At 41.1% G+C, this 12305-nt stretch overlaps 1 protein-coding gene and 1 pseudogene across 4 annotated transcripts in view; one reads left to right on the top strand and one right to left on the bottom strand.

Moving 5' to 3' along the window:
- Positions 1 to 12305, top strand: part of LOC132828427 (ankyrin repeat and SAM domain-containing protein 1A-like) — a 349239-nt gene that overhangs the window by 155040 nt on the left and 181894 nt on the right. The window lies entirely within an intron of this gene.
- Positions 4878 to 6663, bottom strand: LOC132828069 (CWF19-like protein 1; annotated as a pseudogene).

Here is a 12305-nt window from a genome sequence, read left to right as displayed (position 1 = left end):
CCGATAGGGTACCCTTCATTGTCCAGTACTTCCCAGGAGCTGAAAAACTACGCCATGTTCTTCGCAGCCTGCAACACTTTATCAATGAGGATGAACATCTTGCCAAGACCTTCCCAACACCTCCACTTCTCGCCTTTAAACAACCACCAAACTTCAAACAGATCAATGTACATAGCAAACTGCCCAGCTTTCACAACAATACCATACAGCCTTGTCATGGTAGGCACTGCAAGACGTGTCAGAATGTCAACATAGATACCACCATTATGTGTGGGGACACCTCCTATCATGTACATGGCAGGTACTCATGTGACTCAGCCAATGTTGTCTACCTCATACGCAGCAGGCAAGGGTGCCCCGAGGCATGATACATTGACGAGGCTACGGCAACAGATGAATGGACACCGCACAACAATCAACAGGCAGGAGTTTTCCTTCCCAATCTGAGAACATTTTAGCGATCCGGGACACTTGACTTCGGACCTTTGGGTGACCATCCTCCAAGGTGGACTTTGGGACAGGCAACAACGAAAAGTGGCTGAGCAGAGGCTGATAGCCACGTTCGGTACCTATAGGGAGGGCCTCAACCGGGACCTTGAGTTCATGTCACACGACAGGTGACCCCATTGCATTATAAACACAGACAGTCGGATGTGCACAGGCACATACACAGACAGACACTCCTACACACATGCACATGCACACTCTCCTACAGACCCATACACTCCCGCAGATCCTCTCTCATATGCTGGCACATACACTCCTACACTCTCACACACCCTCTTACACACTTGTCCCCCTTTTAGACTCTCACTCATGCACACACATACACACACTCTCACAGACACTCATAACCACCCCACACACAAGTTTGTGGGGTGAATTTGTGCTTGCAGAATTACATTTTACTTTGCTCAAAAACAGGATGAATCCAGTATTCTGTAAATCCGTTGTTTTGGATTAGAATCAGTCTGACCATTACGACACAGACAGTCTCACACTGGGCAGCTCACACCTTCAATGCATTAACATGACACCAATTGTTAAAGTTCACTTGAGAATGTAACTTTTAAAAAAGTTTTGCGATTTACATATGAAAGAACTGAAACCAACATGGTCATTCTAAAAAATGACAGACTTAACAAATAATCCAGGTCGTTTTCAATATATAATTTCAGTTACATCACACTGTAAACTTTTGCTAAAAATTCTGTGTCTTACAATTTTATACTCCACAACCACCTCATAAAGGCGCAGCGATCCGAAAGCTCGTGCTTCCAAATAAATCTATTGGACTTCTCCTTGATGTTGTGTGATTTTTAACTTAATAACTTACCAATCTCTTTGGTATACTCAGTGACCCCATTTCCACATTCTTTTGTGGCAGTGAATACCACCGATCGATCACCCTCTGTGAAGGAAGATTTCCTCATCTCAGTCCTAAAAGGCCTACTCCATATCCTGAGACTTTGATCCTTGGTTCCAGACTCCCCATCCAAGGGAAACATCTTTCCCACTTTCAATATTCCTTGAAACTTTTTTTTTCTTCTTGGACAAGGAGTGTATGTTAGCAACTTCCAAAACTAGCAGTTAATGCTTTGATGCAGTAATTATGTTGATCAGAATGTGCAGAATCTCTGCATGACTGTGTAGTTAGAGGGAATACGGTGTGCATTTAGCTCTGTTAGATGTTTGTGTTGCAATCGCACCATGAGGTGATTGAGGTGGAGAAACTGGGATAGGGTAGGATGCATAACTTGCTGTATAATTACAATTACCATTCTTCAAACGAGCTGTTTTACTGCGTCTTTAAGAAACTTATGAGCAAATGAGAATGTCTAAGTTACTTAGCCAACTGAAAATGCAACTTTACTTTTGTTTACTGTTGTAATGTGCAGAGTGTGCTGTAGTTTGGTCCAGTTAACTGCACTTAAATTTTACCCATGCCCCTCATGCTTGCCTTAAACCAATTTTAAAGCTTGATTTAGATTAGATTCCCTACAATGTGAAAACAGGCCCTTCTGCCCAACCAATCCACACCAACCCTCCGAAGAGTAACCCACCCAGACCCATTTCCTTCTGACCAATGCACCCAACACTATGGACAATTTAATATGGCCAATTCATCTGACCTGCACATGTTTGGACTGTGGGAGGAAACCGGAGCAGTCCCAGAGGAAACCCATGCAGACAGGAGGAGAACGTGCAAACTCCACACAGACATTCACCCAGGGCTGGAATCGAACCTGGGACCCTGGCACTGTGAGGTAGCAGTGCTAACCAATGTGCCACTGTGCTGCCCATTATTATTACTTTTAACATTCAGTAAAGCTTTAATTCATTATCAAGAACAGAAAAGTAAATGAGTCTTAAGTGGTTGTTTCTGACCATTACAGTTACATGTATCCCATGAAATGTACTAAAATATAATCTTACAAACAAAGACTTTGCACTGAACCGTGTAACAAAATACCTAAAATGGGTTGTTTCATCAAAATCACAATAATCATGACTTGGGAAAATGTATCAGTAAATCTACTGCACAGATTGCACACCATTTTCCTAAAAAAACAAATCCACACAATTTAATTTAAATTGTAGTAAAAATACATAGAGTCCTAGAGATGTACAGCATGGAAACAAACCCTTCGGTCCAACCCGTCCATGCCGACCAGATATCCCAACCCAATCTAGTCCCACCTGCCAGCGCCCAGCCCATATCTCTCCAAACCCTTCCAATTCATATACCCATCCAAATGCCTCTTAAATGTTGTAATTGTACCAGCCTCCACCACATCCTCTGGCAGCTCATCCCGTACATGTACCACTCTCTGCGTGAAAAGGTTGCCCCTTAGGTCGCTTTTATATCTTTCCCCTCTCACCCTAAACCTATGCCCTCGAGTTCTGGACTCCCCAACCCCAGGGAAAAGACTTTGTCTATTTATCCTATCCATGCCCCTCATAATTTTGTAAACCTCGATAAGGTTACCCCTCAGCCTCCGACGCTCCAGGGAAAACAGCCCCAGCCTGTTCAGCCTCTCCCTGTAGCTCAGATCCTCCAACCCTGGCAACATTCTTGTAAATCTTTTCTGAACCCTTTCAAGTTTCGCAACATCTTTCCAATAGGAAGGAGACCAGAACTGCACGCAATATTCTAACAGTGGCCTAACCAATGTCCTGTACAGCCACAACATGACCTCCCAACTCCTGTACTCAATACTCTGACCAATAAAGGACAGCATACCAACCACCTCCTTCACTATCCTATCTACCTGCGACTCCACTTTCAAGGAGCTATGAACTTGCACTCCAAGGTCTCTTTGTTCAGCAACACTCCCTACGACCTTGCCATTAAGTGTATAAGTCCTGCTAAGATTTGCTTTCCCAAAATGCAGCACCTTGCATTTATCTGAATTAAACTCCATCTGCCACTTCTCAGCCCATTGGCCCATCTGGTCCATTTCCTGCTGTAATCTGAGGTAACCCTCTTCACTGTCCACTACACCTCCAATTTTGGCATCATCTGCAAACTTACTAACTGTACCTCTTATGCTCGCATCCAAATCATTTATGTAAATAACAAAAAGTAGAGGGCCCACCACCGATCCTTGTGGCACTCCACTGGTCACAGACCTCCAGTCTGAAAAACAACCCTCTACCACCACCCTCTGTCTTCTACCTTTGAACCAGTTCTGTATCCAAATGGCTAGTTCTCCCTGTATTCCATGAGATCTAACCTTGCTAATCAGTCTCCCATGTGGAACCTTGTCGAATGCCTTACTGAAGTCCATATAGATCACATCTACTGCTCTGCCCTCATCAATCTTCTTTGTTACTGCTTCAAAAAACTCAATCAAGTTTGTGAGACGTGATTTCCCACGCACAAAGCCATGTTGACTATCCCGAATCAGTCCTTGCCTTTCCAAATACATGTACATCCTGTCCCTCAGGATTCCCTCCAATAACTTGCCCAGTACCGATGTCAGGCTCACCGGTCTATAGTTCCCTGGCTTGTCTTTACTGCCCTTCTTAAACAGTGGCACCACGTTTGCCAACCTCCAGTCTTCCGGCACCTCACCTGTGACTATCGATGGTACAAATATCTCAGCAAGAGGCCCAGCAATCACTTCTCTAGCTTCCCACAGAGTTCTCGGGTACACCTGATCAGTTCCTGGGGATGTATCCACCTTTAACCGTTTCAAGACATCCAGCACTTCCTCCTCTGCAATCTGGACATTTTGCAAGATGTCACCATCTATTTCCCTACATCCTATATCTTCCATATCCTTTTCCACAGTAAATACTGATGCAAAATATTCATTTAGTATCTCCCCCATTTTCTGTGGCTCCACACAAAAGCCGCCTTGCTGATCTTTGAGGGACCCTATTCTCTCCCTAGTTACCCTTTTGTCCTTAATATATTTGTAAAACCCCTTTGGATTCTCCTTAATTCTATTTGCCAAAGCTATCTCATGTCCCCAATTTGCCCTCCTGATTCCCCTCTTAAGTATACTCCTACTTTCTTTATACTCTTCTATCTCACTCCAATAAGTAAAAATTGCAATTTCCAGAATCACTTTGAGCCACCACATTCCAATAGCAACTTTTTAAAAGATGTTCTTATTAAGTCAATATATTTACATTCGTGGAAGGAGAGGAACTAAATTTTAAAATATCAGATTCATTTACTGTGTGAGTTTGATCAGAAAACAATTATATACATTATTTTCTAATGTCCACTGAATGTTCACAATTGCAATTCTGTCGATTGAAAATAGATATCTGTATCAAAGTAAGCACCTAAAATAATTCTGAGATTACATCAACCTGTGCTATTGAAAGCATTCAAAATAATTTAAATGCAGTATAATCTTAAGTTAGTCAAGCAATGAAAGATTATATGGTTGAAAACCATTCCTGAAAACCTTAGCAAATTCTTCTTCTTTTTCTCGGCTGTATTTACATTCCCTCCAGTTGGCTTTATCTGGCATATTTAGGTCAGCCTCACTTGCCAAAGCCCCTCTTCCAAATTGTAAAGGAAAGTGTCTCTTGATTCGGTGCAACAATTTTTCTCCATTGTCCAGCTCAACATAGAAATATGCTGATCCAGGTTGAATTATTTGGTTGAGATCCTAATATTCAGGGATCTCCAATAGCCACATCTGCTGTTCCTCTGCTTGTACAACAAAAGCTTCCTTAATGTCCTCAGTTGTACAACATTGAATAGGTGCAGGAACCACCTGCAACTGTGGGTGCAGACTCCTGTAGTTTCTTTCAAACATTACAAATCTTTTCCCAATGCTCTTTTAAAGCTTTTTTGAAGCCAGTTTATACTTCTTCAATGACTTCTGAAGGAAGCTCTACCGCTGACTGATGGTGCCCAATAGGCAAAATGAGTTTATGATCAGGGATTAAGCTACCTTTTGCAAGGGCAATATAACAATGTGTACCACGACTGATAACCAAGTGCTTTTCTACTTCGGAACTAGCAAGGCAGAACCAGCAAGGACCTGAGGGCTGAGGTATTGTTCACGGCTGTTTTGATTGATGAGGTGAAGGTCTTCCTCATTCAGACAATCCCTTCTTTCCTTTTTTACTTAAGTCAAAGAAGAACTCATTCACTCCTGTTGCAGTTTCCTGTTTTTGTTTCTTTTGAAATTTCTTCATCATTTTCCTATATGGACTTTCGGTTACATCCAATGGCTGTTTTGCAAGTTCAGTTGGATCCATAGCACATAGGGGAATTATGTTAAATGTGTACAAGTACTTTTTCTTACTAGAATTGCTCAGGTTTGCCAGTGCTATGAACTGCTGACTTGCTGTGCATGACAGAAATCATATAGTTTCTGTAAGGTAACCTTTTGTAATTGGCACCTTCTAATGCAGCAAAATGATATCATGGCTTTAGGGCAAAAGAAAGGTGAGAGACAGAGATGGAACCACATGATTTTGTATCAATACCTTCCAGATTATTCCCGTGTTGCCACATTCCTTTTGGCCGCTGTGATGTCAGCAGAATGTCCACACCCTTGAATTTGGAATTGGCGGTTAGTGAGCTCTTGAGTGCAATTTGTGACTCTTGTTTCTCTCTCTCAAATCTAATATCAAATAGTGATATTTTGCATTTCCCATTAGCAGAACAGTCCCTCAAGCAGTAAGTACTGCAGTGCAAACAAGTTGTTTAATAGTCTCTAACTCGCCCTTGCACCTTGAAGTAGGGGTCACATTTCTGTCTGAACCTACAGGGTAAGCTGTTCTGCTGTTGCCAATTCTGTATGCATCAGAAATCCTCGGTGGAATTGAGAAAACATCTGACCACCATGAACAGCTTTCATAGCTCCCTCCTGCGCAGTGTAACATTTCATATTCATCACAGGCTTACAGACATTAATCTTACATTCCCCTAACACTCCACTGAAATTGTTGCAGAGACCTAGAGACATATCCTTTCTGCTTGATGAATTCATTAGGTATTACTGCTAATGGTATATTCTATGGACCTTACACCAAAACATACCAGCCTGCTACCGCAAAGTGGTATAAGGGAAAGGCACACTTGTCCTCCTCTTCCTTTGAACTCGTATTTTTCCAGATGATCGTTTCTGGTACCTTGTTGTATTTGCCAACCTTGTTAGTATGTGGTACAGGCCAAGGGTTGTTCATGGTGACCAATCATCCTTTGTTTTTGCATTAAGTTGTACCTAGCTGGGTATTAGTGATTGAGGATACACCATCATAGCATATTGCAGCAGGGCACAGATCTTGGGTAACGAGGTTTATTGCTTGAAAATAAGAAGTACAAATAAATCTGGTCAAATTTCTAGGACCTTACGGAGCTGCTACAGATTCATCTGCTCCCTTTGAAGCTTGAGTAAAACTCCTTTGTTTTCTCACACAATATGTGATTGAGTGGTGCTATTGTGACATTAGCATTAATTCCTGCAAAGACATCCACTTCAGAACATAAGAAATAGGGGTTAAAATGCCTTCTCAAGTCTGACCCACCATTTAATAAGGTGTAGCTACTCTGTGTCAGGTCTCGACTCTTCTTTCATGTCAGTTCCTCATAGTCCTCGACTCCACAATATTTCAAAATATTTCCTCAACCTCCTCTTTCAATGATCTAGCCTCCATAATTGTATGGGGGTAGAGGTTTCAGTTACTTACCATGTCTGGGAAAATAAATTCCCTTACAGCTCAGTTTAAAATGAGTTTGCCGTTATTCTGGAAATATGGCCTTAGTTTGAGATTCTCCCCTGCCCCCCCCCCCCCCCCCATGAATGTAAATGCCACCTGTACTCTGTCAAGCCTTCTAAGAATCTTGTATGCTTCAGTAACATCCTCCCTCATTGTTCTAAAATCTACTAAATGAAGGCCTAATCTGTTTTCTGGAGAAGTCAGTCGCTTCATCCCAGAAAGCAGTCTAATAAAGCTCTCTTGAATAGTCTCCAATGCCAGTCCTTCGTTTCTTTAATATGGGAACCGAAACTGTGCATAGTACTCCAGATGGGTCCTCACCAACACTAACAATTGTAACAAGACTTGCCTGTTTCTTAAATTTGAACTCCAAACAATAAAAACCAAAATATCATTTGCTGCCTTAATTATTTGTTACACCCATTTTGCTAACATTTTGTGCTTCGTGCACAACAGCTTTCAGACCACTCTGTGCTGCACATTTTTTGGAGTTTCTCTTTATCTAAACAGTAGTCTATGTGCTGGTTCTTCCTACCAAAGTGTATGTCCTCAAACTTTCGGATGTTAACTCCAGTTGCCAAGGCTTTGACCATTCATTCGATCTATCTGCATCCCTTTTAAAGATATGTTATGACCTTGTTACAACATGCTCTCCCATGGATTTCTGCATCATCAGCAAATCAAATGATACTCTGCCCCCACTGCCCTGCCTCCAGATTATTAATGTAGATAACAAATAGTTGAGGCCCTAAGATTGATCCTTGTGGCACTTTAATAATTACGTCTTTCCAATCTGAAAAAGATCTATTCATCCTGACTTGGTCTGCTGTGTGAATCCTCTATCCACATTAATACATTATTTTAATGCCATGAACTCAAATCATGTGGAATAACCTTTGATGTGGCACCTTTATTGAAGGCTTTCTGGAAATCCAAAAACACCAGATCTCCTTGTTCCCCTTATCAACTTTGCTTGTTTTTTCAAGGAACTCCAGAAAATTCATCAAACATGATTTCCCTTTCATAAAACCATGTTGCCTCTGGTTGTGTTGTTTTTCTAAATGTCCTGCTATTTCTTGGTTAATAGTGGACTTTTTCCAGCAAATGATGTTCGGGTAACCGACCTGAAGTTTACTGCTTTCAGTCTCCCTTCTTTAATGATTGGAGGTGTGTCGTTTGTGGTTTCCAACATGCTTGAACCTTCCAGAATCCAGAGAGTTCTGGAATATTTTGACCAGTGTCTCCACTATTTCTAATGAAGTCCTTTAATTCTTGAGTGGGCTGTCAGATCCTGGCGGCTTGTTTGTCTTCAGTCCCATTAACTTTTCAAAACTTTGTCCCTCATGATAAACGCTGTTACACAATCATTCCTCACATTAGGATCTTGCGTATTTGTTATTTTTGTGATATTCATTGTGTCCTTCATTGTGAATACTACAAAATATTAAATTATCTGCCATTTTCTGTTTCCCATTATTAATTCCCCAGTTGCAACTTCTAAGAATCACACACTTATGGAATCAATGGAATCTCTTCTATTAGTATATTTTTTGCCAGATTATTTTCATAATCAGGTGTCTCCCTCATTTGAATTTTAGTCATCCACTGTTGGTTACTAAAGAAAATTGGCAATGTTTTAGCCTATCACTGATTTTTTTTCCACTTTGCCTTAGTTTTTGATTAGATATGGTCCTTGACCTTTTTTAACTAAACTTGTTAAGTTTGTCAGCCTCCTGCAGGAGTTTACTGAAGGAGATCAGGACAGCGAAAGAGGGAACGAGATAACTTTGGATGAGAACATTACGGTGAATCCAAAGAGATTCTTTAAGTATATTAAAGGATAAAGAATAACTAGAGAGAGAATAGGGCCTGTCAATGACCAAAGTTGACATGTATATGTACAACCGCAGGAGATGGGCAAGGTTCTCAATGAACATTTCTCCATGGTAAACAAAGAGGAGAAAGACATGGAGACGACTTGGGAACTTGGGGAAGTTAGTAGTGAAATCTTGGGGATAGTCCATATCACAGTAGAGGATGTGTTGGATGTATAAAATGTATGAAGGTGGATAAATCTCCTGGTCCTGAGAAATATCCAAGAACACTGCAAGAGGCTAGAGAAGAAATTGTAGCAGTCCTGGCTGATATTTTTACATAATTGTTAACCACAGGTGAGGTCCTACAAGACTTGAGGGTAGCAAATGTTGTGATATTATTCAAAAAGGCCTGCAAAGAAAAGCCAGGGAACTGTAGACCAGTAAGCTTAATATCTGTGGTGGCTAAGTTACTTGATAAGGTTCTGAGAGATAAGATACACATGCAATTGGAAAGACAAAGTTTGATGAGCATGGCTTTGTGAGTGGGAGATCATCCCTCTCAAATTTGTTAGAGTTCTTTGAAGTGGCCAGGAAAGTTGATGAGGGTAGGGCGATAGTTGTAATTTATATGGATTTCAGTAAGGCCTTTGATAAGGTTCCACATGGTAGGCTGCTCTGGAAGGTTAGATTGCATGGAATCCAGGGCGAGCTGGCAAATTGGATACAAAATTAGCTTGATAGTAGGAAGCAGGGGGATATTGTGGAAGGATACTTGTTGGACCAGAAGCCTGTGACTAGTGGAGTGCCTTAGGGGTTGGTACTGGGCCCATTACTATTTATTATCTTTATCAATGATTTGTATGAGAGCGTACAAGACATGTTTAGTAAGTTTGCAGAGGACACTAAAACAGGCTGTATTGCACACAGTGGTGCAGTGAAAAATTGTTGCAGGACCTTGATCAGCTGGGCCAAGAATTGGCAAATGGAGTTTAATATCAATAAGTGGTGAGGTGTTGCATTTTGGAAAGTCAAATCAAGGTAGGAGTTTCATGATGAATGGTAGTGCCTTAAGGTGTGTAGTGGAACAGGAGGATCTTGGGAGTTCAGGTTCACAGTTCTCTGAAAGTGGAGTTATAGGTAGATAGGGCAGTGAAGAAGGCCTTTGGAACATTGACTTTCATCAGTCAGGGTATTGAGTATAAAAATTGGGAAGTTATGTTCCAGTTATACAGGATGTTGCTGAGGCTGAACTAGGAATTGTGTGTTCAGTTTGGTCACCTTTTTATAGGAAGGATGTTATTAAATTCGAAAGAGTGCAGAAAAAATTTACAAGGATGTTGCCTGCACTCAATGTCTTTGTTATAGGGAGAGTTTGGGAAAGCTAGGACTTTTTTCCTTAGGAGACTAAGGGGGATCTTACAGAAAATGAGATCATGAGAGGCATGGATAGGGTGAATGGAGTCAGGATTTTTCCCAGGGTTGGGGAATCGAGGACGAGAGGGCATCAGTTTAAAGTTAGAGGGGAAAGAATAAAAGGGAACCTGAGGGGTAACTTTTTTTTTGACACAGAGGGTGGTATGCAAATGGAATGAGCTGCCAGTGGAAGTGTTTGAGGCAGGTACGTTAACAATATTTAAAATGCATTTGGACAAATACATGGATAGGAAAGGATTAGAAGATATGAGTTAAATGCAGAGAAATAGGGTTAGCATGGATGGACATTTTGGTTCAGTATGGACCAGTTTGGGCCAAAAGGTCAGTCTCCATGCTGTGGTACTCTATGACTCTATGACTCCTCAGTGTATCCTTCTGTGTGACCATAATAAATTTTTGCTGAGTGTTACGAAATATCTGCTTAAATGTCTGACACCGTTCATCTATTGTAAACTCTCTTAAGTCTTGAACATTTAATTTGCTAACATTTACAACAATGACTCATTGTTCTATGTAAATAGGAATATGTGAATCGATTTGCTGTTGCTGTTCCCCACTGTGTTCAGTATTGGTGTACCCATATTCTGCAAAGCAGTGGCAGCGGTAGTTGAAATCGTGTAGGCCATCCTTGGTTCTGTTGTCAAGTGGGAATCTTTATGCCTCTGCCTTCAAAATAATCAGTAGCCTGTCTCCACCACCTTCTGAATCAGCGTTCCAAAATTATGCAACCTTAACGAGAAAATATTTCCCTTCATCTCTGTTCTTTAAAGGGTGATTCCTAATTTTAGAAATATCTCTCTGGTTCTGGACTCATCAACAAGAATAAACATTCTTTCCACATTGGGCGGCACAGTGGTTAGCACTGCTGCCTCACAGCTGCAGAGACCTGGGTTCAATTCCCGCCTCAGGCAGCTGTCTGTGTGGAGTTTACACATTCTCCCTGTGTCTGCGTGGGTTTCCTCTGGGTGCTCCGGTTTCCTCCCACAGTCCAAAAATGTGCAGGTTAGGTGAATTGGCCATGCTAAATTGCCCGTAGTGTTAGGTGAAAGGGTAAATGTAGGGGAATGGGTCTGGGAGGGTTGCTGTTAGGAGGGTTGGTGTGGACTTGTTGGGCCGAAGGGCCGGTTTCCACACTGTAAGTAAACTAATCTAATCGTAATCTAGTTCTTTGTCTAGACCATTCAGGATCTCATAGATTTCAATTAAATCATTCCTCACTCTTAACCTTAGAGAAAACAAAAGCAAATGAAGAGAATTTTAGAGACTCAGCAGGTCTGGCAGCAGCTGTAGAAAATGAAGCAATTTATGTTTGAGTCTGGTAGGATGTGTTCAGAACTGTTTGGATGATAGGAGGCAGAGTAATAATAAAGGAAGTGTAGTCTTATGTGTGAAAGTAGAGTTCCTTCAGGATTTGTATTAGGACCTCAACCAAGCGTATTAATGATTTGGATAAAGTAGTAGAGTTGTGTATTGGAGTTTGCAGATGGCACTAAGTTATGAGATGCAAAACGATAGAGAGAGGGAAACAGGAAGTTTCAAATGGATATTGATTGTATGAAAAAAATGTAGGCCAAGAATGAAGGCATTCACTTCGGATCTCTCTCAGAATTGAGAGCGACTCAGAACTGCTGCTGAGTAAAGAGATTTATACAATTCACTAAAATGTAGTGCACAAGGAACAACAAATAATCAAAATATGAATGTGCTATTGGCCTTTACCTCAAAGGAACTGGTATATGATTTTATAATTATGAAACGGTTAGATAGGGTATATATGAAGAAATAATCCTTTCTTGGAGTAGAGAACAGGATACAAAAATCTTCAAAAATTTGGCCATTTTGGAGTGAAATCATACA

Source organism: Hemiscyllium ocellatum, chromosome 26, assembly GCF_020745735.1.
Source record: "Hemiscyllium ocellatum isolate sHemOce1 chromosome 26, sHemOce1.pat.X.cur, whole genome shotgun sequence".
Classification (NCBI taxonomy): domain Eukaryota; kingdom Metazoa; phylum Chordata; class Chondrichthyes; order Orectolobiformes; family Hemiscylliidae; genus Hemiscyllium; species Hemiscyllium ocellatum.
The sequence above is the reverse complement of the archived record's forward strand: the minus strand, read 5'-3'. Positions and strand labels throughout refer to the sequence as shown.